Genomic DNA, 27143 nt, shown 5'->3' on the forward strand with positions numbered 1-27143 from the left:
TAACAAAGAAAAAAGAAAAACACATGGTATTTTTACATTACACAGTTTCAAGCATGAAATATGTTTAGTTTCTGAATTCTTCAAAAGAATGAAGAGTGACTGTGGTGGTTTGAATAAGAATGGACCCCCTTAGGCTCTCCAGGGAGTGACACTGCTTGACAGGATTAAAAAGTTTAGGAGGTGTGGTCTTTTTGGAGGAAATGTGTCACTTGGGGATGGTGCGGGCTAAGAGGGTGGGAGTCGGGGGAGGTTGGAAGGTTCAAAAGTCCAGAGTTAGTTCCTCTTCCTGTGGATAAGAATGTAGTTCTCAGTTGCTTCTCCAGCAGCAAGGCTGCCTGCCTGCTTCCATGTTTCCTGCCATGATGATAATGAAGCCATCTCTGAAAATGTAAGCAAGCTCCAAAATAAGTGTTTTCTTTTATGAGAGTTGCCTTGGTCCTGATGTCTCTTCATAACAATAGGACAGTAACTAAGACACTGACTGCTCCAGATGATGGTGATGAAATATTTGTGATGTTGGAGCTCAGGAAACGGAGTCTCAAGTTGTGATGTTTGAACATGCTGAGAACTTTGAAATAAATTAAGATAATGTGGTCTCTGAACAAAGGTCTCTAACCTTTTACATACCTTCCTACCCTTTCTTGCTTCTTTCTCCCTCATCAGGAGGAAGGGTGTCTTGTCTGCTACTCTCAGGGAAGATTAACTCTCAGGAAAGTTTGAAATGCATGCCTCACCAGAGGGCAGATGACATTGCGCACAACTATTATCTCTTCTTTGGGTTCACTCATCCCTCCTAAAATATTATAGTTATCCTACTGGATTCCACATTCCTCTTTCTAGTCTGTTCATCCCCCAAGTTTATCTCAAATTCCAGTCATAGATGTGATAGATAAATATCCTACACTACACTGAGCTAACCTCCATCCAAGCATGGTGTTTCCTTAGCCCCAAGAACACTGTGACTAGATTAGGATGATGTTCAATTGTGCAAACCATATTAAATTATAGCGGTCCTGGCAGGAAGGAAGCTGTGATAAAGAGAGAGGTGCACTACTCCCTTGAACTATCAGACTATTGAGACAATCTAAAAAATTAGGATTTTACAAGAAATCTTATGCTAGAAGAAGGAAAGACAGGCCCCAGGAGTTTGACCAGTGGGAGGAACGTGTTTAATGGAGAAAGATCAGCAACTTGTAAGACTGTGTTGCTGGAGGGCTGCAGCTGAGACTAGTGATGGGCAGGACCAGACATCCCTTGGGGACAGTTTAGCTGTGCATGCCCCTTCCGTCTACTTAATCTCAACCTCACCTCAGGTCCTTGAAGATGGACTTGGCAGCTAACTGGACCTCTTTATTTCTCTTCCCAATGTGACCACTCTTGTCTCTACCTCAGAAGCAGTCTTGATTTTTATGCTCACAAAATAAAAGAATTCAGACTGGACACAATAATTCAGACAGTCTGGGCTTAGTTAGAACAGGCAAGGAAGTATGACCATCCATATAAAAAGAAAGGTCCAAGCAAAGGACCAACAGTCTCAACCTTGGCATATAAGGGGCTTATATTCTCCTTGTCATCACCCTCTCCTCTTTGCTTTCTGCAAGATGGGCATTTCCAGAAAACGGGCATGCTTTTCTTGGAAGCTTATTTTACTCACAATTCTTCCTGTTATAAATAGATGTATAAGATACAAGAACATGTATAGGGGTTTAAGTGCCTCTAAAGCTGAAAAGTTGGATAGGGGAAAGATTAGCAGTATTGTGTGCATGCTCCCCTAACCAGGACCCCGATGTTACTCTGAGTAGACACAGTTAGAGACCATTAACATCTATTGCTCCTTAAATTGTATATTGTAGACCCACAGCACTATATGGCCCAACTGGAGTGACTGTCACCGAGTGTTCTTTATGTCCTGTTGGGGGCCTGTTGGTCAGTCCCTTCTGGAGACAAACTGCCTGACGCTCACATTGAATAAATCCTTTTCTTTCTGCTTTCACTATGACTTGTCATTAGTCTACTCAGGATGGGTTGTCAAGTCTGGCTTGTTAGCACTGCTAGAGTAGAGGCTCTGACCTTCACAACTCCAGTAACAGATTTTTGCTTTGTTCCTTTTTCAGATTGCAAGGCAGCCAGTGTGTCTTCCCTATGTATCTCAGCCCAATAAACTCCATTCACTTTCATTTGGTTTCTTTCATTGGTTTTCTTTGGGGAGGTGTGGCTGGCTTTAATCTGTTGGTGCTCCTAGCAACAAAAGTACTTTTCTCTGTGATTGCAGAAAGCTCCAAACTTCACTGTCTCACACAAAAGGTATAGAAGTTTCTAAGTCTAATTGTGTCTAGGAGAACTCATTTCCCATGACACCTTCATACTTGTGATAATCCAGCATGCTTCCTTTCTGTCCTTCTAATTGTGATGTCATTTAGTGTACATCAAGCCCGGCTTGTTACCTCTGCTAAAGCCAAGGCTCTGACCTTCACAACTATAGTAACAGAACAGGTTCATTTTCTCAGCTAATTAAAAAATTAAAAGGCATCAAAGAAATATCATGGAAAATCTTGGGGGAGTCCCAGCAGAGCCATCATTTGATACCTGGGAAATCAGTGTCTCCTCTTGGGACCCTTCATCTCATTAACACAAGAATTTAAGAATGGACACAAATGGGCTCAAACAGGAGTTTGAAAGCAACTCAGTAGAGTTTAAAGGGAAAACCCCTGGCAGTAAGCTATGAATCTTGAAGCTGCCTAGAGAAGAAGTTTGGAAAAGAGAAACTTCAAAGTTAGTATCAGACAGTGTCAGTGGAAGAAGGGAAGCCTTAGAAGAAGAAAGAAACCTCAAAAAGGTGTGTTAATCAGGGTTTGCTAGGCAAGCAGAACCAAGAAAGTGAATTTATATGTGGGATTTACTAGATTGACTTATAAATGAGGCTATTTCATGACTGAAAAGCCAGGAATCCTGTAGTTGTTCAGTCATTGAGGTTGGATGTTGTAGCTGGACTTTTCTTTCACACCTGCCAATTCCCAAATAATTGGCATGGAGACTAAATATTAATTGTAAATGTTTGGCCAATAGCTCATGCTTATTACTAACTAGCTCTTACATTTTAAATTATTACATATTCCTTATTTATGCACTGCCATATGGCAGTACCTTTATTAGCATGGCACGTTCATCTCCTGCTGCCTGTGGGTCTGTCTGGCAACTTCTCTGACTCCACCCTTTTTCATCCCCGTATCCTTAGTTTGGTTGTCCCACCTATACTTCCTGCCTGGCTACAGGCCAGTCAGCTATTATTAACCCAATTAGAGTGACAAATCTTTATAGTGTACAAAAGGATTATTCCACAGCAGGTGTCTCAACCGTTCTAGTCTGGTACCAGAGTCCTGGAGAACTGACTTTGTCTATGATGGAAATCCAGAGAAACTGGTTTTATTAGCAGAGGAAGATGATGCAGCAATAGGACAGATAAGCAAAAGAAAGAGCAAGCAGACTAAAAGCAATTATAATTCATTTATATAATTTCTTATATAAATTTCTTCCTTGTTCTTTGATTGGGGCTGCCACCAGCAGGTATGACCGAGATTCATGGTGTATCTTAATGCTTCCAATAATCTAATTAATAAAGTTCCTCACAGATGCAGCTTGGGTCTTTGATTCCAGATGCAGCACAGTTGCATCTGGAAAGTCGGATTCAGCAGTTTGGTTCTTTGATTCCAGATGCAGTAAAGTTAACAAACAAGGTTAGCCATCAGTTAGTCAGGGAATTTACAAGCACAGTTAAGCTCTGGCTAGCATTTAAAAGAAAAAGACAGAAGAAAAGAAATAGGTATGTTGTGGTGGTTTGAATAAGATTGGCTCCCATAGGCTCATATATTTAAATGCTTAGGGAGTAGCATTAGGAGGGGTGTCCTTGGAGGAGGAAGTGTGTCACTGGTGGTAGGCTTTGAGGTTTCAGAAGCTCAAGCTAGGCCCAGTGACTCATTATTTCCTCCTTTCATGTGTTGATCCAGATTTGGAAGTCTTGTCTCTTTCTCCAGCATCATGCCTGCCTGTGAGCTGCTATGCTTACCATCATGATAATGAACTTAACCTCTGAACCTGTAAGCCAGTCACAACTAAATGTTTTACTTTATAGAAGTTGCTTTTTTCATAGGGTCTCTTCACAGCAATAAAGTCCTAAGTCCTATGTCCTTCTGAATTAGGGCCCAGAAAGAGGGATAGATGGAGCTGTACCCTATGGCAGATCCTAGCGATTGCAGCAGGTGGTGGGGATTCTGAGAAGGAAAAGCACTTTATCTTAAACTGAGCTTGCTTGCTAGCATTGTTCCTCTAGCTAGGTCATTGTTCTGTCCTCTATATTAACCCTTAAGGGAGGAGACAAGGACATGTAGAAGTAAATTATGTTCTTTAAAGTCATTATAGATTTATTTCAACTAAATTAATTACCAAACTTTACAAGAATAGAGACATTCTTTCATCTCATTAGTGACAAGTCACAATCAGATGGGAACAGGAGTAATAACGTGGAGCACAGATGAGATTTGTCCTGCAGTTGGCCTATGCCCACTGATTTTCCATTGCTGAATCTCTAGTAATTTAGATTCACCCTTTCCCTTGGCACTACAAGGGAGAAACCCTTAGAAATAATGCTTCTTCTATGGGTACAAATTTCTTCTACAGAAGGGTGGCAGGCTCTGTGTCCAGAGTTACTCTCATGTCTGTCTTCTCAAAAGAATCAGCTCAAAATACACCTTATGCCAAAGAGTCTTGTTTGAAGGTAGCATATTCTGGCCACCTAGAGTCAGTTTTAATCTTGTACATCCCACTACTCCATAACAGTTTCCTGAAAAATTATCTCTTAAAAGAATGTGTTTAGGATAAATGTGCACATATGTGGATGCTTATTATAAGATTTTATTGAATTCATGAATCTATAAAATATATGAAAAGCTTTAATAGGTTTGGATCATATGAAGAATGAAAGGATAGATAACAGACTATGTCATGATTTTATTATGGAAATCCAGCAAATGTGGGAATTAGTATAGGTTGATGTTCCAAGACCGGGAAGATGATTCTTCAGTAAAGGTGCTTGTCATCAAGCATGATGACCTGAATTTGATTTTCAGAACCAACATGATGGAATGATTGTTTTTTTCTCTAATCTGTATATATACATCACACACATACACACACACACAGACAGACAGACAGATGGACGGACAGACAGACAGACACACACACACACATACACACACACAATGTTGAAAAAGACATTTTTGCAAATAAATTTCTATAGCCACAGTGCAGAACAGTTATTTTCCCAGATGCTTGTGGTTTTAAAGGTGAAGGCACAGAGGACGGCATGGAAAGGTTGCTGGGAGCAAAGCCATAAAGCAGAAACTAAGGCAGAACAAACCATCAAAGCTGATAACACTTAAGTCCTGATTTTAATTCGAATGATTTCTGGCATGCTTGAAAGCAGTTGACATATTGTTCCTCTATTATATTTGTGATTTCATGCTGCCTCTGCTCTTTCAGATGGAGGAAGTAGAGCTACAAATATGAAAAGGAAAAATGCCTTTTTGCAGCACTTTGAAAATAAAATTAAAAAAATAACAAGAAGTGAAAAGTGCTGAAAATGTCTGAGGAGTCCTTGGTCAGACTTGCAGACCTGACCATTCCTCATAAATTGAGCAAACAAAGAATGCCTTTTGCTGGCATTTTGATGCCCTGCTTCACTGCTTGTTCATTCCAGTCATATCCTGTTCCTTGGATTTGCGAACTATGTCCCAGAATACACTGCTCCTTCATATTAAGGTTGTATTAGTTATGTGTCTTGTTGCTCTGACAAATACCTGAAAAAATAACTCAAGGGAATGAAGATTGACTTTAGCTGATAGTTCAAAGGTACTTCCTCATCTTCCCCAGCACAGTGGGGGATGCACAGTGGCAGGAGCTTGAGGAAGCTGCTTGCATTGTATCCCTGGTCAGGAGGCAGCTAGCTGAGTGTTGTGCTCAGTTCATTGTCTTTTTTATTCAGTCTGTGACTACAGCCCACAGAAAGGTGCTGCTCAGAGTTAAAGTATGTCTTCTCATCTCAACTCAATCTGTACCCTCACCGGTAGGTACACCCAGAGGCTAGCCTAATTATATAATCGATAATAGATATGTTCAGAGGCTTAGCTCCTAGGATGTTCTAGTTCCCGTAAATTGTCACAATTAACCATCATAGTGGTCTATTACTCTGCTTTGTTAGTTTCCTAAGGGAGCTTTGAAGTCTCTGATGAAGGGATATGTAATCTTAGGAGACGGCTGGAGAGGAAACTGAGTGCTCCAGATATTGTGTGTAGAAGAGTCATGTTTGGAGATGTCAATTGAGGTCTCAGTAGAGAGGCCTGGAGTGTGCAGTTTGGGGCTTATTTAATAGGGCTCAGGATCTTTCAAAGATGATGGTTGGTTTGGAGGGATTGATCACGGTCCAGGTGAGATGATGAATGGATGGATAAAAACATGCAGAATGTGGAGATCAGTGCAGCAATATGGTAGAAATTAAAACAGGAGTTGCTTTGAAACTGTCCTCTCTACCTAACCCTTGTCTGGATTTATTCCAGTTTGCTCCCAAGGCCTGTCTCCTCTCTAGTCCTTCTTAGCTTATCAGATTCCAGAAATGTGAAGTCTTTCAGGCTTATATTTATGGTGGAGACTAAGGCCACGCCCAGGTGGGAACAAGCAGCTGAGAATGGAACAGAAAAACCCCTTTGGACTGGAGAGATGGCTTGATAGTTAATAGTGCACACTGCTAGTGCAGATAACTGGAGTTTGGTTCCCAGCATCCATGTTGGAAAGCTCATAACAGCCTGTAACTTTAGCTCCAAGGAATCTGACACCCTCTTGTAAGGAGTCTATCTCTGTCCCACCAGCCAGCTCCCAAATCACAACATGGAGACTTATTATTAACGATGAAGGCTTGGTCAATATCTTCGGCTTGTTTTTAGCTAGCTCTTAGAGTTTAAATTAACTCATTTCTATTAATCTATGTGCTGCCATGTGGCTTGTGACTTGTTATGTCATCTCCTACATGTCCTGCTTCCTCTGCCTCTCATGGTGACTCCTCCCTTCTTCTTCCCAATGTTCTCTCTACCCCTAAAATCCTGCCTAGCTACTGACCATTTAGCTTTTTATTAAACCAATCCGAGTGGTATATCTTCACTGTGTACAAAAGGATTATTCCACAACGCCCTCTTCTGGCCTCTGTCAGCACTGCACTGACCACACAAATCCACACACACATAGACACAAACCCAGTCGTACACACAGAGAGAATACAAATTAATCTTTTAAAAAAAAATGCCCCTTAAAGCAATGAGAGTTTCTGTGACTTTTCAGCAACACAGACTTGCAATCCTGATCAACCCTGCAAGAATTTGATCAAGACATCCAGATTGTGCTTATTTCTTACTGTCTGCTCTTGTCCTCCTGTTTAATATTGAAGTTCCTGTCACTATTCTGAAGAAAAGGTATAGGACACTAGCTTCTCTGTTCCTTTTCTGTGTAGTCACACTGATTAAATTTCTTCCTGCAGTTTCCATCATACTGCCTTCCCATTGACTCTCAAGGAACAACATGGCTGGACCTGGTCTTTGGAACCTCATCAGAGATGTGAGTTCCAGAACTCTGGCAATAAAATGTAAATATAAACTCATATTTGAAGTAATGTAGTAGGAATAGAAGACTAAGATCATATGTGAACTCATCACTCAGTTGGTATTGGATTTTTATGGGACCTTTGCAAAGCTATAGATATATATATATCAGTCATCTTTTGCCTCCAAAGCAAGTGTAAAGAATAGTTTAACAATGTGGGACTCCAGTGTTTGCACTATATGTACATCCCTCTTATAACTGCACTTGGCAAGACAGAACCCTGTTTGCACATACTATGCACACATACTCTTCTCCTAACAATGTGCGTATCAACCTAACACCCCACATGCATCAGGAAGCACACATATTCCACTTCAATAATTGGAGGAAATTGTTCCTCCTTAACAGCCCCTTGGTGTTTTAATTTAAAGATATCCTGTAATGTAACTGGGAGATACAGGCAACTAAACTATCTAGCCTTGATTAATTTAGAGTGAATATGTTCTCTGAGTGAGCTTTGAGGGAAAGCCCCTATTTACCTTCTTATGCCTATGATTCATATGACTAAAACCAGGTAAAGGAAAGACTGAAATAATCCAAGCCTGTTAATCAAAACTGAGAACCACCAGTTATACATCCCATAGCAACCAATATCACCCTTCTTTTGAACTCAATAAAAAAGAGGCCCTAAGTCATGTGGCTTGCAGTTACTCTTGGAAGAGTATTTCTGATCTATATTGTCAGGTTGCATTTGAATGAAGTTTCCTTGCTACTCTGAAATCCATTTGCCATTACTTCAATTCCTTGAATAAGACAACAAGAACCTAAAAATACATGGTCCCTCTGATGGATAAAGTCTTTTGAACTTCCAGACACTTCTCTAACAGTGCTGGTGGTTTAAATGTTCAAATATTCCTCTCAATGTTATCTTTCCACATGTACCACTGTGCTAACATGTTAGGTACTTGAAGGCAGAAAAAATGACTCATTCATTTTGGTACCCAGGAGAAAGTGATACAGCTACTCCCACAGAAGGGAACTCAGCATTGGTCCAAGGATGGAAGCTTCAAGTATGTGAGGAAGCAGACTTATGCTAGACAATGCTAATGATCTGGGCTACAAAAGAAAAGTCTCATCACTTGTATAAGATCTGAACAATATTAGAAATTTGGAAGACTGGTGGAAAGAATGTAAAGAAATATTTGGTATCTGGAGAGATTTTAAAATGGCCAAAGACCCAGCAAAGTGAAGTTCTTCATGCCCTTGAAGGAAGAATAAGGGAAATTCTAAAGTCTGAGGAAATTACACAAGTAGAGAAAGCAAAAAGTAGCAGTGAAAAGTAAACAGATTAAAAAGATGTGTGTGATGGTTGATGTGATCAATTTGATTGGACTAAGAAGCACTTAGTGCGGTAGTGAGGTATATGTGGTGTGGCTGTGAGGATGTTCCCAGAGATGACTGGCTGAAGATATAAGACAGCATGTACGTGAGTGCCTGCATCCCAGGAGCTGGGGACCCCACACTAAATAAAAAAGGGAAAAGTCACAGCCATCTCATCACCAGTATCCTCTCTCTGCTTCACGACTACAGATGCAGTGTGACTCAGTTGTCTCACTCACCTGCTGCCATGACTTCTCTGCCATGATCACCCCAAACCATGAACCTTTACCCCTTAAGTTTCTTCTTGTCAAGTATATGGTCATAATAACTGGAAAAGTAACTGATGGATGTAAGAAAGTGAATATAAGAAGCACTAGGGTATGCCATTCAGCTGGGAGATAGAAAGAAAATCTGTACTGGAGCCTAATTATTATGTGATGTTGAACTCATAGCATGGGACACACCTGCTGCTTACAATGATACAGGAATCAGGAAAGGACATCAAATCTCTCAGCAGAGAAAGGAGTCAGCATTGTAGATTTTGTTCTCTAGTGAATGGCCCTGGAAGAATTTAGAGAAGATATTCATTCATTTGTCCATTTACAACATTGTTGAATGTTTGATTATAAGGGTTTGAAACTGAACTGTTACTCTGTATATGTGTTAAATATGTGCTAGATGCATTGAGGATAGCAAAAGTTAGTGATGCTGAGTAACTTTAATTCTAACTTTTACTTATTTATATTTAGTGTATGTGTGTGTGTGTGTGTGTGTGTGTGTGTGTGTGTGTGTGTGTGTGTGTATGTGTGTGTTGTGTGGGGTGTTTCTCCATGGAGGTCAGAGGACAACTTGCTGGAGTTGTCCTCTTCTTTCTACTATGTTTCAGTTCTAAGGATCAGAATCAAATTGTCTGGATTGGCAGCAAGCACCCTTACCCTCTGAACCATCTCACTGGCTCCATTAAATTCTAAATTTGAATATGCAAATTTAGAGGGGCATACAAAATTAAGCACAGTATATTTGAAAACATCAATTTTTAATAACAGTTCATTGTTATTAATTATATATATATATATATATATATATATGTATGTATCTGTATGTGCAGACATCCATGGACTCTAGAAGAAGGCATTGGATCATTGGATCATCTGGAGCTGGAGGGTTGCACATGTTTATGAGCTGCCCAACAATGTTGCTGCAAATTAAGAATCAATAGATCTGGAAGCTTCCTGACCAAGTCATTAGACGTTCCTACCATCAAAAGATGTGACTTTACCAAGTGGACCAAAGACTTCAGTATAAAACCAGTTACATTGAACCTGATAGAAGAGAAAGTAGGAAGTAGTCTTGAATGCATTGACACAAGAGACCACTGCCTAAATATAACACCAGTAGCAAAGACACTGAGAACAACAATTAATAAATGAGACCTCTTGAAACTGAGAAGTTTCTGTAAGGCAAATGACATAGTAAATAAGACAAAATGACAGCCTAGAGAATGGGAAAAGATTTTCACCAACCCCACATCTGACAGAGGGCTGATCTCCAAAATACATAAAGAAGTCAAGAAACTAGAAATCAAAATACCAAACAATCCAATTTAAAAAATGGATCGGCAGATCTAAACAGAGAATTCTCAAAAGAAGAGTCACAAATAGATGAAAGATATTTAAGCAATTGCTCAACACCCTTAGTCATAGGGGAAATGCAAATTAAAGTGACTCTGAGATACCATCTTACACCTGTCAGATGGTTAAGATAAAAATCATTGATGACAGTTTATGTTGGAGAGGATATAAATTAAGGGGAGCACTCTCTCACTGTTGGTGGGAGTGCAAACTTGTTCAGCCACTTTGGAAATCAGTATGGTGGTTTCTCAGAAAATTGGAGATCAATCTACCTCAAGACCCAGCTATACCACTCTTGGGCATATACCCAAAGGATGCTCAATCATACCACAAGGACACTTGCTCAACTATGTTCACAGAAGCATTATTCATAATATCCAGAACCTGGAAACAACCTAGATGCCCCTCAACTGAAGAATGCATTAATAAAATGTGGTATATATACACAATGGAGTACTACTCAGCAGAGAAAAACAATATCATGAAATTTGCAGGCAAATGGATGGAACTAGAAAATATCCTAAGTGAGGTAACCCAGACTCAGAAGGACAATCATGATTTGTACCCACTCATAAGTGGATACTAGATATAAAGCAAATGATAATCAGGCAACAACCCCCATCTCCAGAGAAGCAAACTAACAGGGAAGACCCAAAGAGGGATGCATGGACTGCCATGGAAAGAGGAAATAGATAAGATCTCCATGAATAAACTGGGGATGAGTGGAGGGCAATGGAGGGTAGGGGATAGGGGATGAGAACATAAGGGAATGGGATGGTTGAGCTGGAACAGGGAGGGAAGGGGAAAGCAATGAAAGAGATACCATGATAGAGAGAGACATCATGGGGATAGAGAGAAACCTGGTGCTAGGGAAGTATCCAGGAATTCCCAAGGATGACCCCAGCCTGGATTACTAGCAATAGTGGAGAGGGTGTCTGAACTGAACTGGCTTGCCCCAGAGATCAGACTGGTGAATACTCTGTCACCACAGAGCTTTTCTCCAATGACTGATGGAAGCAGATGAAGAGATCCACAGCTAATCACCAGACAGAAGTCCAGGAGTTCAGTCAAAGAGAGAAAAGTGGGATTCTATGAGCAAGTGAATCAGGATCATGATGGGGAAATATGCAGGGATGACGAAACCAAACTAGAGGGAAATCATGAAAGTTGGATCAATTGCTGTGGCGCCTACATAGGACTGGACTAGGACTTCTGCATGGCCAGACAATTGTGTAGCTTGATCTGCTTGAGAGGCCCCCTGGCAGTAGGATCAGAATCCATCTCTGGTGCATGATCAGGCTTTTTGGAGCCCACTACCTATGATGGGACACCTTGTGCAGTCTTGAGGCAGGGGGAAGGGCTTGGACTTGCCTCTACTGGATGTGCTTCCCCATGCCTTCTTGTGGGTGGGAGAAGGAGGGGTGTTAGTAGGGGGAGGCTAAGGGGGGTGGGAGGAGGGAAGAGGGGGATGTTTGACTGGTATGTAAAATGAATGAAAAAAAAATGTGACTTTAGGCAACTTAAGTCTCAGGATTCCTATGTTTGAAGCAATACTGACTTTGGTTGTTAGTCTAAATTGGTTCTAGCCCCCAGTACAGTTTCTGGTTGTCACTCATATTTGGCTAAAGAACACTGAAGAAAGTGTTTGGTCAAAGTAGACCCTGCAGACACTGTTTACTTGGATGATTTAAATGACTATACAATAGGATGTTGTGAAACTGAAGAGATGGCTCAATGGGCAAAGTGCTTACTGTGCAAGCATGGGGACCTCAGTGCCATTCCAGCTGCCATATGAAAAGATGGGTATGGGAGGATGAGCTTGCAATCCTAGTTCTGGGGAGTCAGAGACAGGAGGATCCCTGAATCTCACCAGCCAACCAGCTAGCCTAATCAGACACTTCAGCCAACCAAGGGAGCCTCTGACTCAAAAGAAACAAACAGACAAGCAAATTACAACAACAACAAAAATAAAATACAGATAGGACGTAAGGAACAGCACCCATTATTTACCTCAGGCTTCCACACTCAGGTACAGGCACATGCTCCTACATGAATACACACACACACACACACAAACACACACACACACACACACACACACACACACACACACACACACACACACATACACACACACACACACATACCTGAAGTCAACCCTGGATATAAACAAGTGGTCCCAACATTCAGTAATTCTCTAAACCAAGTACCTAAAAACATGACACAGTATCTGTGAAAAGGCCGAGCTCTTTTCCTTGGGCAAATTAAATCATCCCCAGTTATCAGACATTAATTTCCATTTTAAAGTGAGAAAATACACAAACAATCATCTACAAACGTAATTATAGGGTGTAATAAATAGGCAAAGTATAGATGTATTTGTGTGTGTGTTTTAAATTACCCCCCTTTTAGGATAACTGACTCTGGGAAATTATTTTTGCAGAATGAGTTCTTCTACTATTGAAGAGATTTGTCTGAAATGCATTCAAATTTACATGAAAAAATTAAACTGTTTCTCAGTCCTGAAAAAATGGCCAGTCAGAAAGGAAGGACAGATCCAGCTGTTATAGCTGACAATGGGTTCGATCCCAGACACTATGCTGGCACAACAGGTCTGACTGTCAAAAGCTACATCCTTAGGTATACTCCTCCTACTACGACTGATACAGACCAGCTACTTTTTTATTTTAGTTAGTGCAGGTGTGCACATGTATTTATGTGCACATGACTGTGGATGCCAGAGGCAAAAATAAAAGACATAAACTATCTTTCTCCATCTCTTTATATTTCTCCACCACATATTTTGAGACAGAGTCACTCACTGAGTTTGGAGCTCACTGATTGATCTTGAATGGTAGCCAATGAGCCCCAGGGATCTTTCTACTTCCACTCTTCCCAAATATTAGGGGTACAGGTGCTTGTTGCCATGCCCTGGTTTAAATGTTCATGCCAGGCATTTGAACTTGGGTTTTCATGCTTACAATACAAGTACTTCACCTACTGAGATATCTCTCCAGCTCTATCCCTTTTATTTTTAAAGTAAACTACGGTTTTTTCTCAAGACTTCATCCTTGCCAGTTTTTTCTACTGTTAGTCTTCAGAAGCAGCATAATGTCCCCCTGAGTTCATGCCAACTGACTGGGAAGCCAGCTGATAGATGTCTTCTTAAGGATGGAATGTAGGCAAGACTCACTCAGCATCTGTGCTTGGCATCGTGACAGCCTGTCATGGGTACTGTCCCACCACTAGCCAGAAGGCTGCAGTGCCACTTAAGCTTCTGTTTAGCATGTTTTGGAGACATCATGTTCACACAACAAAAGCGACTGAGTCGCTGAGCATCCCTGTGTGTCCCCAAATCTCTCCATTATGACCATGGCACTGAGCAGCCGCATAAAAGGCATGATGAAGCATTGAACAGAGCCCTGTCCTTTTCTCCCTTGTGGCCACACTGGCAGGATCCCACCTCATAGACACAATGGATGTAATCTTGGATTTGGCCTTGAGATTTGTGTTGCCCCACAGTGACAGGAAGAAGGCTCTTTGGAAGATTTTGGTGTCAAGGAGGACAACCTTAGCTTTCCCCCAGACATTGTGTGCCATCTGAACGACTTTGCAAGTCAGATTTAGCAAAGCCAAGTACTTGCATATTTGGGCGATCTGCAAGCAGACACACATACAGCTGTTTAAAATACAATACGGTTCATGTGAGAATTTGTCTTGAGTCAGCTTCAATCAATTGATGAAAAGGTTAATAGAAGCCGTAAACTTTGAGAAAGGCAATTTACAAAGGTTCATTCATTTACTCCTTCATTCACTTGCTGTACAAACATCATGTGAACTTCTGGCATGTCGAGAAATCAAAGTTTTACATTTGTTAACTTTATATTCCAAATAGTCCTTCTGGTTTAGCTTTATAGCATCTCTCTCTCTCTCTCTCTCTCTCTCTCATATATATATATATATATATATATATATATATATATATATATATATATATATATATATATATATATATATTTGAAACAGTGTCTTGAACTTCTGATGCTGGGATTACAGATACACTCCACCATGTGATACTGGAAATCTTGACCATGCTCAGGCAATTTAGCATGCCTCCTGTGACTGGTTTCATTTGTGGAAACCCAAAGAAACAGCAACATTGAAGGCAATAGCTTTGGAAGCCCAGAGGTGGAACAATTTTCACCGCCACACCCAGCTCCCTTTGAGCCTGGCGACATCCTTTGCTGGGATGTGCCTTCCCATGGTTACCAGAGTTTTTAGGGACAGAGCCTGGGCCATGACATCTCCTCAACAAGCTCTGCATATTCAAAAACTGCATTAAACAAGTAATGGTGAAAATCAGAGGAGATCTGTTCACTATGACCACACTAGAAAGAAACATGGTCAAGGTGAAAGAGAAATTGAGTCCTAGTGAAAGACACACGGCTCATGGCCAAATGTTAACAACTCTGAAGGAGACAGCAGCCCTCTCCCTGACCCCAGTTGATTATAGCTTTATAAGAACAGTTCCCTCTGATGTCACCTCTGTCTTCACTTTTTCTAGATAAAGCAGGCACTCACTCGCTAAATGTAGGAATACAAGATAAGAGACAAGGGAGAGACTGGGGACACAATCAGGGAGAGGAGTGAAGCACAGAAGTGAAGCAAGAATTGCAGCCCAAATAACAACTGCTTATGGGGCTAGAGAGGTGGCTCAGCTCCTAGGACCCTCATCAGGAGCTCCATTTACAATGTCAAAGCCCTTGCCCAACCCTGCTGGTTCCTGGTATTTATCTTAATTGCATTGCAATCTCATCAATTTCTTCAGGCAACCTGTAATCTCAATTATTGAAGATGTGAAAAAGTAGAGGAGAGGGAGGGCCCCTAAAAATCCAGGGAGGTTCTCCGTCAGTCACCACAAGAACATGGGCAGTGTGCTTCACTCTCAGGAGGCCAGACTGTCAGATGTCCTTGCTCTCCTTGAAAGGACCAAGCAGATGCCATAACAGGATGCTCAGTCTTCTCTCAGAGATCAGGCCTCAATTTCATTTTCCTGAGACTTAAGTAAGCAATTTCTGGGAGGACCATGAATAAAAGACTTAGTTCTTGCAGTGGGTCCCTTTCTGCATGTACGCTGACTGCTCAAGGTTCAGTTAGTTGCTTACTGTCTGGGACCCCTCACCAACTTAGAGCTACATGCAGGGGTCAATGTGAATGTGTGAGGTCAGCCAGCCCCCATGGCAGTTCAAGGACAGAGCCTGGGACTTGTCCAGGCCTGCCCAAAATTGATAACTGTTACTCCCAACCAGTAAATTCAAAGGTTACACACCCTCCCCCAATCATATGATGCTAAGGCTTGTACCACCCTGCTTGTGATTTTTTTCCCTTTAAAAATCCCTCACCCTGAGAGCTCAGGACTGTTCTCCTCTACCCACTGTGTCAGATGTTGGACACAGACCAAGCCTGGGCTTGCTTGTTATCAATAACCCCCTGTGTGTTTTGCATTGGATATCGGCTCTGTGGTGGTCTTGCTTAGGGGGTCTCGCAACGCGGCCACAACATCCTCACTAGTGACCTCGGTATCTTTAATAAAATTTACAAATTAAACTCTACCTCATCCTGCTGGGAAGTCCTGAAATTCCTTTCAGGATCATAGACATAAATTCCAGTTTGCTATGAGTGGAGATCTCTTAGAAACTAAACAAACTTCTGAGGCTGCGGAGGTTGACAGTGTGGAGCCATGTCTCTGTTCCCTCACTACTGACAGAAATAGACTCATTGATTACATACGGCAACTAGGCCTTCTGCTCCACAAACACAATCTTTTTTTTTTTTTTCTCTCCCTGGATAAAATAAGCTGCCAATGCCTTGTTAGATTTTTCAAGACCAATAGACTAGGAAGAATGTTTGATCTCTTAAGGCTCTTCTTGAGACACACAGAGCTTCTCAGAGGGATAACCACCAAGTGAGATCACTTTTTACCTCACATAAAGGAGCTCACAGGGGAGGTGAGGCAGAAATAGTACAACAGTTTGGTGCTAGCACACCAAGGAACCCCTCTGACTGTCCTCTGACCAGGTGACAGGTTTGCAGCCATACTTCCCTCATAACCGTTTAGTACCAGTGGCTTGTGCTGCCCTGCAGATGTCACCTTGATAACCAGAGTGCCCTGTGAGGGAAGTTGAAAGCTGTGTCCTGTTAGAGCCCCGCCCTTCCAAAGGCTTCTTGGAAGGCTCATTATTCAGATCAGACATTTAATCACAGAGTTGAGTGTCAAGGTCAGAGTCCTTGGGAAGAGCCGGTCTGAAACACTCTGCTCCTTCTCAAGTTAATTTCACCTGTGCCATAAATCTTAGAAAGTTAAAAAAGAGGGTAGGATTGGCTGCATATTAAATTAGCAGGACATTTTTGGAGACTCTCAGGCATTTCTCTCTCGTGGTTACTAGAAAAATACCCAGAACCTTTAAGACCAATAATTACATGTAAGACCCAGAAGACACCTACATATCAAGCTTAGGGAGCAGAGTACTCTAAAGATAAAACTGTCAACATTTCTCAACAACAAAAACAAGTGTCTTCTGGTGACATCACCCCCTTTCTGCTATTTAAAGACAACAAAATGCTGGGTATACAGAAAGACAAAGACATGTGTACATACCATCTTAATCACTTTATTGCTGCTATGACAAAATTCCTGGCAGGAAAGAGATGAAGGAAGGAAAGGTTTATTGTGTCTCTAGGCTGAGGGTGCTGTCCATCATGGAGGGAAGGCATGGCAACAGTCACACTTCATTCATAGTCAGGAAGCAGACACTGATGGATCCTGTGTGCAGATTACTTTCTCCTGTGTTTATCCATTCTAGGTCCTCAGCCCACTGTTTTACCAAACTTGGGATCACAGTATGTGTCCTAAAAAAACCAGGTTCAGCCACCTGCTCCCCAATAAGCCAGTCAGAATAGCCAAATTCATAGGAAAAGAACGAAAAAGGAGATTTACTCAATGTGAAAACATTGGAAAGGGGGGCGAACACCCAGTGACCTCTTCTAGTCCACGTTCAGGGATCTGAAGTGAGATTCAAGTTTAAATAGATGGCTGAGGCCATGCACATCCAAGCAATCCCAGTTGGCGTGCTGTCCTGCCTACCACTGATGCACTATTGTCTCTGTAAGGCTGTTACAGAGAGAGGAGTTGCTACTCTATCAGGTCCTGAGCTTTTTGCTCCCAACCTGAGATTCTAGGGGCTTGGGGCTCTGTGGAATTCTAATCTCTTAGAGTTCATTGTTTTGATAGTCTCATAAATAAAGTGTTCCATTAAAATATATTCATTTATATCAGGCTGGTTACAATTGGATGGTACTATCCACAGCTCAAGTGGATCCCCTCCACCCCCATTAACAATCTCGATTATCCCTCTCAGGTCTGCTTAGAGGCTTGTCTGCATCTACAAGGCAATTGTAGACCTGTCAGGCTGACAGTCAACAAACATTAGCCATTACAGCAGAGGTGCAGATGTGCAGTAAAAACTACACTTGGAGAAAGAGGGAGGAGGGTGTGCTCATCCACATGGTCCTGCCAAGGGCAGACCAAGAAGGAGCGTTCTGTGCCTTCTCATGCATTCACCATGCAGAGATGGTGACAGTGATATAAAAAAACACTATGCTGTTTTTATTTTATAAGTGATGTACCTGAGGCTGAAATACATTTTATAGGTTTCTTGGGAGAATGCAGATAGCCAGGGGCACAACTAAGATTTAAACCAGTCAAAGCTGGGGAGACAGCTCAGTCAGTAATATGCTGCCAGGTGAGCTGGTTTCTTTTCTGTTCCTGTGATAAAGCACTCTGACCAAAAGCAACAGAGAGGAGGAAAGGGGTTTATTTCAGCTTACAGTTCACTGTCCATCACCGAGGAAGTCAATGGAGCAACGCAAGCAGAAACTCAAAAGCAGGCCTGCCTGCTATTCCATGCAGAAATACCTCTAGCCAGAGAACTCACTCTCAGCCAAGGACGTGCAGTAGGAACTACAGGATACTCCTGCTGAGCTGCCTTTCATATATAGCCAAGACCACAGTTTGAGGGATGGTACCACCCACAGAGGGCTGGGTCTTTCTAAATCAATTAACAATCAAGACAATCCCACACAAAGATTCCCACCAACCAGTCTGATCTGAGAGATCCCTCATTTGATACTCCCTACTTATATGATTATAGGCCGTGTCAAGTTGACAATTAGACCTAACTAGTATACCACACAAGCATGAGTTCCCATGCACCTAAAAATCCAGTCTTTTGGATTGAAAGCCTCCACCACTTCCCTTAAGTGACCCATATGAGACTTTGTCTTCTTTGTCATTTGATGTTCATGACCTTCACTAATATAAGCATCTTGTCAAGATCATGTAGAATCAAAATGGAGAAGCCAGCTCTTTATTTTCTTCAAGATTTGCCCTCAGTGTGCTCTGAATAGTATCTTGGCTTTACCATTTTGATACTGATGATTATCATCAATGTTTATTGGCTATTTCTCCCATCCTGTGCTTGAAGAACTTGGCCTGATTTCAAGGGCAAAATTAATTGCTGTGATTTAGATTAGACAATGGATGGTTATAATTGCTCTTTTAACCCCAGAAATGAGGAGGCATTGGAAATAGAGTTAAAGGGATTTGTCCAAAAAGTGTATGATGGAGTCTACAGAAAAGAATGACAAGTAATGAAAAGAGAAACTACACAGATGAAGCTGGATGTTTCTCCTGTGTAATCTTATGAATGATGTGTGTGTGTGTGTGTGTGTGTGTGTGTGTGTGTGTGTGTGTGTGTATGTGTATCCAAGTTTCATTTTTGTTACTGTAGTAAAATATCCTGGCAAAAACTCCTCAGAGAAAGGCTTTATTCTAGCTTATAATTCTAAGTTATAGTCCATCATTGCAGGGAAATCACTGTGATAGGAGCATGGGGTAGCTAGTCCCATCACACCTAGAGTCAAGAGCAGAGAAATAAATGCATCATGCTTAGACTTAGCTATCTTTCTCTACTCACATACAATTCAGGGGCCTATGAAATGGTACAGCCTAGACTCTGGGTAGGTCTTCCCAACTTATTTAATCCAATTAACAAAGTCTCTCACAGGTGTGCCCATTTTCCAACCTGATCGAGTTAATCCCTTATTGAGACTCTCTTCCTATGTGATTGTAGGTCATGTCAGGTTTACAATTAAAACTAGACTTCTCAGTTTTTTTAATACAAATCAAGAGGCCAAGCATAAGCAGTATACTAGAAGCAGAGAAGCTAAAGTTGTTTTCTAACATATTAAATTTGGTTTGTTTGTTAGACTTTTAAGTGAGAGTGGTGACGAAGCCATTGATATATTAATGTCATGTTCTCTAGAGGAGTTTTAGAACAGAAATTTAGGAAAAACTGGCAGGGCAGAGGTTGTAGCTCAGCTGGAAGTATATAAAGCTCTGAGTTTGATTCCAAGTACTCACAAACTGCTCTTGGTTGTTCACGCTAGTAATGCCAGCACTTAGGAGGTAGAGGTGTATTAAGTTTGAGACTAGCCAGGGCTAAAGTCCTGTATCATATTTTGAAAAAGAACTTGTAGTATCGATGAAAAAATTCATATACTCATATGTCTTATAATTAGGAGTACGTTAGCATTACAACCTGCACTCTTGTTACTTCTGCCCATGCTGTCTGATTAGTGTACATGCCCTTTGAGATAAAAGTCTACATTCATAGAAAAAAATTCTATTTAAAAAAATAAAAAGAACTTTTACTTTCTTTGGTTACATACCTTGAAGACTTCATTTGGCAAGAAAACAACAGGATCCTTCATAAAACATACTTTCAAAAGGGCATTGCTGGGAATGTTTCCAATTAGTCCTTTCAAAAATATTTAACTGAAGTGGAACCAGGGTATAATATGCAGAAAGTTACTACTAAAGCTGTGGTTGAACTGAAGACATAATGATACTATTACAAGAATCACAAAATAAGAGCAGTCCCTCAAGGTAGAAGCCCAAGTTTCCACTGAGCAAATTAGCCAAGATCCATTAAATTGTCACCAAATACAGATCAAGTAAGTTCCTTTTCTTGCTGATAGTATCCAGAGTTATAACCAAGATTAGGTAGATGAAAACCCACTGTATAGAGATCACAACCAATCAAATCTCACCAGGGTTAACATCAACTGACTCAGAAAACTGCATGTGTAAAGCCTTCTACACATGTCAGCCCTAGAATTGTCAAAGGCAGAATGTGAAATATCTATACAGGAAATATTTACAGATATTAAAAACCATACAGCTGAATGAGTCTATCCATAAAAGTGTGTCAGAATTATTAATAAGGAAAACAAATGACAAGTTAAGCAACACAAACTATAAAATACCTCCCTTCAGTGGCCAGGTGAGCCATACCAAACCTTTAAGAATACATGATTTCAATCACATCAAATTCTTTCAGGTATTATATAAGAACACGAGAAGTGTTCCCCAAGATGTTCTACATAGATAGTAGGTCTGGCAGGAGAAATGGACAAGGGGATACAAGAAACAAAAGAGACAATTTTATTCATAAAGTTAAAGAAACTAAAAAAGCTTAAACCACTGGGTCCCTGAAGGTCTCATACAGGGAAGTAAACCAAGCAAATAGATAAGAACAAAAACCCCAGGAAAGAATGACGTTGTCAACCTGGATCAGATTTCAGGGAGCCTAACGACTGGTGGTTTATTCCCAATGTATTTATGCCCAGTATAGTTTAGAAAAAAGCTTCCTGGTGTAAAATAATCCCTAGTGCACAAAGAAGCTTAATTATATTGAAACTCAACTCAGGGTACATGTCATTTCTCCCAAAGAAGATGGGTTCCAGAGATACACTACCTGTACTAGCTTAAGGGCCTAAGGATAAAGCTTGGTCTCCTTCATACAGATAGCATAGAGGTCATTTGGGATGACCTCTGATCCTGATTTAGGGAGCTTGAGAGAGCCTCTGATTATAAGGGTCCTGGTTGTGGGAACTTTTTATGGACTGGCCTGGCACTTAACACAGATCAACAGGCTGTTAATCACTTTCAATTCTCAATTTTCTGGATGGAAGAACAAGTTCTTCATCTTTCCCATTGGAAAGACAATCCTATGGGCTTAACATTCCTGGTTTCTCTGGAGATCTGTGGGTGCACAGACCTTTGTGCTGTGATCCTAACAGTTAATGAAACAAATATTACTATCTTTGTGAATAACAATTCATAAGGGGTTGGAGAGAAGACTCAGAAATTAAGAATATTTATTAATCTTGTAGAGGACCTGAGTTGAGTTCCCAATACCCAGGTCACCTTATAAGCCCACCTCCAGAGATTGTGATACCCTCTTCTGTCCTTTATGGTCAGCTGCATGCATGTGTACTCACACAGTTTTAGTTTGCTTTTGTGTTGCTGTGATAAAACATTCTGACCAAAAGCAATTTACTACGGAAAGACAATATTTCAACTGACATTTCTAAGCCATTGTCCATCACTGAGGAAAGTCAGCCCAAGAACTCAAAGCAGGAACTAAGGAGCAGAAACCATTGAGGGATCCACTGAGGTTCAGTCACTGGCTTCTGCTCAACTAACTTTCTTATGTAGTCTAGGCCCACCTGCCTAGAGATGGTGCCTCCCACCATAGTCTGAGTCCTCCTACATCAATCCTCAATTAAGGCAATCTCTCACAGACATACTCACAGGTTAATCTGATCTGGAAGATCTCCCAGTTGAGACACTCTCAGATGACTAAGCTCTGTCAAGTTCACAGCTGAAGGTAACTAGGAAACATACACATATATACATACATACATATAAATAAAAAAGAAATCTTAAAAATGATTCCTGATAAGAAATGTTGCTTTATTTCAGGAATTCAAAGATGAATCAGTGCTAGAAGATTTTCTAGAAATGAGCATGCCTCCTGCTATGGTTCAGATAAGTGCTCCCTAAAGCTCATGCACTGAAGGGGTGATTGAGTGCTCCCCAAGTTTCTTGCACCAGAGGGGTAACTGATAGCACGGAAACCAAGAACACTCCTTTGATAGTGCCATTGGGAGATGATATGGCTTTTAGAAGATCAAGCTTAGTTAAAAGAAGTTTGGTCATAAGGTACATGCCATCCATGGAACATGACACAAAGACTCATTCTGGTTCCTCTCTCTCTTTTTGATTCCCCGATACCATGATATGAACAGCACTGTTCCATTGCATGCTTCTTTTCCTAAGTGGAACACTTAGCCTCAGGCAATCATAAACTGAAACCATGACTCAAAGCAAACATTTTTTCTCCCTGAAGTTGATTTATAGCAAATATTTTGTACAGGTGACAGAAATGTGACACAACTAGAAATTCAAACAAAAAAATCAGATAATGTTTAATATTATCCCTGACACCTTAGTAAATTAGAAATATACTAGCTAGCCTTGACTTCCTTTATTTCATACAATATACCTATTCAACAAACAATGAATATTGTTTTCTATTATATGATATTCTGAACTGGTACAATGACTTGGTGGGTAAAAGCACTTGCTGCACAATTCTGGTGGTCTAAGTCTGAGTCCCAAAACCCATGGAGGAAGAAGAGAACTTGTTTTTCCATTGGCTTCGTGGCTCCACCCAAATCTACTGATATTTTAACTACAGTCTGTGGCCTCACCACTCAGGCAGTGGCCTGACTGGACTTCCAATCCCACTGGCTTTGGCTTGGCCAAACTACTGCCAAATGTAGTTTTTAACTAAGTCTCTATCATTCTATTTACCAATAAAGACTTGGGAGTCAGATGCTGGGGTGAAAACTTGCTAGCTCAGAGAGGCCGAGACACAACCAGCTGACCTTTCTTTTTAATCAGAGACTCAGGAAGAGAGCATCTCCCCAGCTGTCCCAAAGCAAAAAGACTGCAGAACTCCAAGTCCTTTCCCACTCCTTCCTGTGTGTTTCTCTGTCTGTCTTTCTGACTGCTTCATACTCTCTATGGCTAATTCCTGTCAACTAATTGCTGGCTCCACTCTCTGATCCAAGGTTGATTTTATTAATGCAGTCTCGGTTTTCCCAGTGCAATCAAATATCCAGAAAGAACTAACACCTGAAAGTTGTCCTCTGAAATTCACATGTTTGCTGTGGCGTGCATGCATCTGTATTCACAAGCATTAATAACAGTAAATTAAAATTAGAAATTATTTTTTGTGAAGCACATGAATACTTATTCTTCACTGCCTATTCGCTTAAGTGAGAATAAATAAAGCAATTGAAATGTATAGAGAACAGAAAGGAAAAACAACTTTTATTAGCCAATGATGCTATTGGATATAGTTACAGTTCAGAGACTTTGGGGGCAAACACTTTTAATAAATGGAGTTAGTAAGAAGGGTAGCAAATTTTCCGTGGGCAGGAGCTGTCTACTGAGCACAGTATCCTTGGTTTTGATCTCCAGCACTGTGCCCTTTCAAAATTCTTTCAAAAATTAATTAATATATACACAAAATAAGTAGTTAATTTAAGTTGTAAATACATGTAGTAGTGTTATCAACAAGAAGTATTTAATTATCTTGCAAAGACATATGACCAAGCTGAATGAAGGGTAGAGAAAATGAAGCATTAGTTTTACATATCTTATGCCATTTATTTTTGCATGTGGGGGTGCAAAAACACCCTGATGTGCAAGTGGAGATAAGAGGACAACATTCAGGAGATGGTTCTCTTCTTCCACTATGATCTCCAGGGTTCAAACTCAGACACCAGGCTTTGCAGGAGATGCCTTTACCAACTTGTACCATTTTGCTGGCCTTGGAGCAGTGTTTCTGTATTGTTTCATTTTGTTTCCTGCAAGTGGTCTGTCATCATGAAGGTGACATTTTATGTTTTATTTAATTTTTCTTATTTTTTGAGAATTTCATACATGAGTACTATATCTATATCATTTCAGTCCTCCTTCTTCTCTCTCCAACTCCTCCTATCATCTCACTACTCACTCTCAAATTTATGACCTACTCTTATATAATTTATATCTACATAAATTATATAAGATAATATAAATTATATCATATATAAATTACACACACATAAAATTATATGTAGCATACATCTGGTGCTGCATATATATATATATATATATATATATATATATATGTATGTATTAAGACATTAAGACATGACCACATGACTCTGCATGTGGAATGTGGATGGTTCTTGCCTGGAGAAGACTTTAGCTTTCTTTCAGTGGTCATTAATTGTCTATATCTCTTCTTTTAGGGGAGAAGCCTTTTATGATTTTCCTTGTTCACACTGACTTATCAACTGGCATTATCACTATACACATCTTGTTTAAGTAGAGATATTGCTAAATTTTCATGGGTGTAACATCCCTATAATTCCTAGAAGATACTATCTCTCAGCAGAATCCTGGTCCTCTGGTTTTCACAATCTCCCTGCCCCATCTTCTGGATATTCCCTGAGTCTTAGATGTAGGTGTCCTGCTGTAGATGCACCATTTGCAGTTGGGCACACCATGGTCAGTTGTTCTCTGCAGCTTGATCAGCTGTGGATTTCTCTTACGGTCTCTCTGGTTATTTAAAAGAGACTGTTCCTCATAAGCTCTGGCATTTGTAGACTTGGTTCCAGTCAGTGGAACTGTTTGGGGAGGCTTAGGGGGTGTGGCCTTGATAGATGAAGTAAGACATTGAGGGAGGGTTTGAGAATTTAAAGACTCACCATTTTGAGTTTTCTCTCTTTCCTTCCTATTTGTTGTGTAAGATGTGGTCTCTCAGCTTAGTGCTCCAGGCATCGCTTTTGCCTGCTTGCCACATTTCCTTGCCATAATTGTAATGAACTCTCATTTTTCTGGAATCACAAACCCAAATAAACCTTTCCTTCTATAAGTTGCTTCAGTCATGATATTTTATAATGACAACAGACAAGCAACATAAAGTCTCCATTTATGGTGGTATTTTACTTGTACTGAAATGTGATTTTAATTGTATGTTAATAAATAAAGTTGCCCGGGGGTCAGAGCTATTAGAGCAATAGCAAGTGCATGGCAGCAGTGGCGCAAACCTTTAATCTCAATACCATAGAGGACCTGGAGGGCTGTACATACAGGCAGTGATGAGGCAGTCACGTGTTTGGGTTTACAACCAATGAGAAGGCAGAACAGCTAGACTATATAAAGACATACACACAGGAAGTAGGTCCTTTTCGGAGAGCTCTCTTGACTGAAGAGGATCACTGAAGCAGGAAGGGTGAGGCTCTTAGCTCTGACCTCTTGGCTTTCTTCTCTGAATCGGCTCTGTGTTTCTTATTTAATAAGATGGTTGGTTACATCTACATTTGGCGCCCAACATGACAAGAATCCATTATAAACCACTTAACTTGGTTTGGCAGCAGGTCCGGTTTCCTGCCTCGGTGGCCGGCAGGTCTGGTTTCCCGCCAGGGTGGCTGGCTCCCTAGCCCAGGCCCAGGTCGGCTTGGCCTCAGGCCAAAATAACCTTGAGCTACTTGCTTAAAGCTGGTGTTACAAACAACTCAGGCCTGCCCTGCTGAACAGGGCCCCTGCCTGTAAAGCCAACGTACTTGGTTGGAGCTTAAGGTAGACAGAGCCAAGGCTTGACTAGGCTCAAGCGGGAACACATAGCTGGATTCAAGCTCTTAGGCAGAACTTGTGGCTACGCTTGCTCTCTCTCTCTCTCTGGATTCACACCTCAGACACTAGGTGGCTGTTTTGAAATTCCCTCAGATTTGTACTGTTTTATGAGGACTTGGTAAGTCACTTAACATATCAGATATTTTAAAGGAAACTATTTAAAAGAGAAATTTTTTTCCACATTAAAAAAAATGGGGTTTTTGTGTACATTGGAAGAAAATTGGGCTTTGTTTGCACTTTTAGGCAGTCTGACAATGGAACAGCTATATGAGAAGATTAATGTTGATCAAATTATGCAGTTTATTACTATGCTTATCCTCATTTTACTATTTAAAAAGATAGTCAATTTAAGTGCCAGGGTGACAGCTTTAGAAAAATTGTTAAACCTGTAAAAATTCAGACAGAAGAAATTAACAGTGAAGTTGCTTCAAGATTGGATCATAAGGTTACAGAAAGAAAGCCTGTTTTCACACAGTCACCCTTAATTTGTCCACTAACCATACAGCAGTTGCCTGATCAAATGACTACACAAAATATTTGGGCTCCAATTGAAATGTTAGATTTACGAAGGTTTAAGGAGGCAATAGCATCTTATGGCATGCATTCCCCATATGTAAAGCAAATGTTAAACTCTTGGTCAACATATAATAGGATTGTACCACAGGACTGGCGGGAGCTGTCATAAGCTGTTCTTAAACCCAGTCAAAGGCTTCAGTGGCTAACTTGGTTCAAGGATGAAGCTAAAATCATAGAAAAACAATGGAGGGATAAAGGAATACAAGTCTGCCAGGATCAGCTTATTGGAGAAGGTCAATATGCTTCAGCACAAACAC

Source organism: Peromyscus californicus, unplaced genomic scaffold (genome assembly GCF_007827085.1).
Source record: "Peromyscus californicus insignis strain IS unplaced genomic scaffold, ASM782708v3 Scaffold_14__1_contigs__length_90479793_seg_2, whole genome shotgun sequence".
NCBI classification, from domain to species: Eukaryota; Metazoa; Chordata; class Mammalia; order Rodentia; family Cricetidae; genus Peromyscus; species Peromyscus californicus.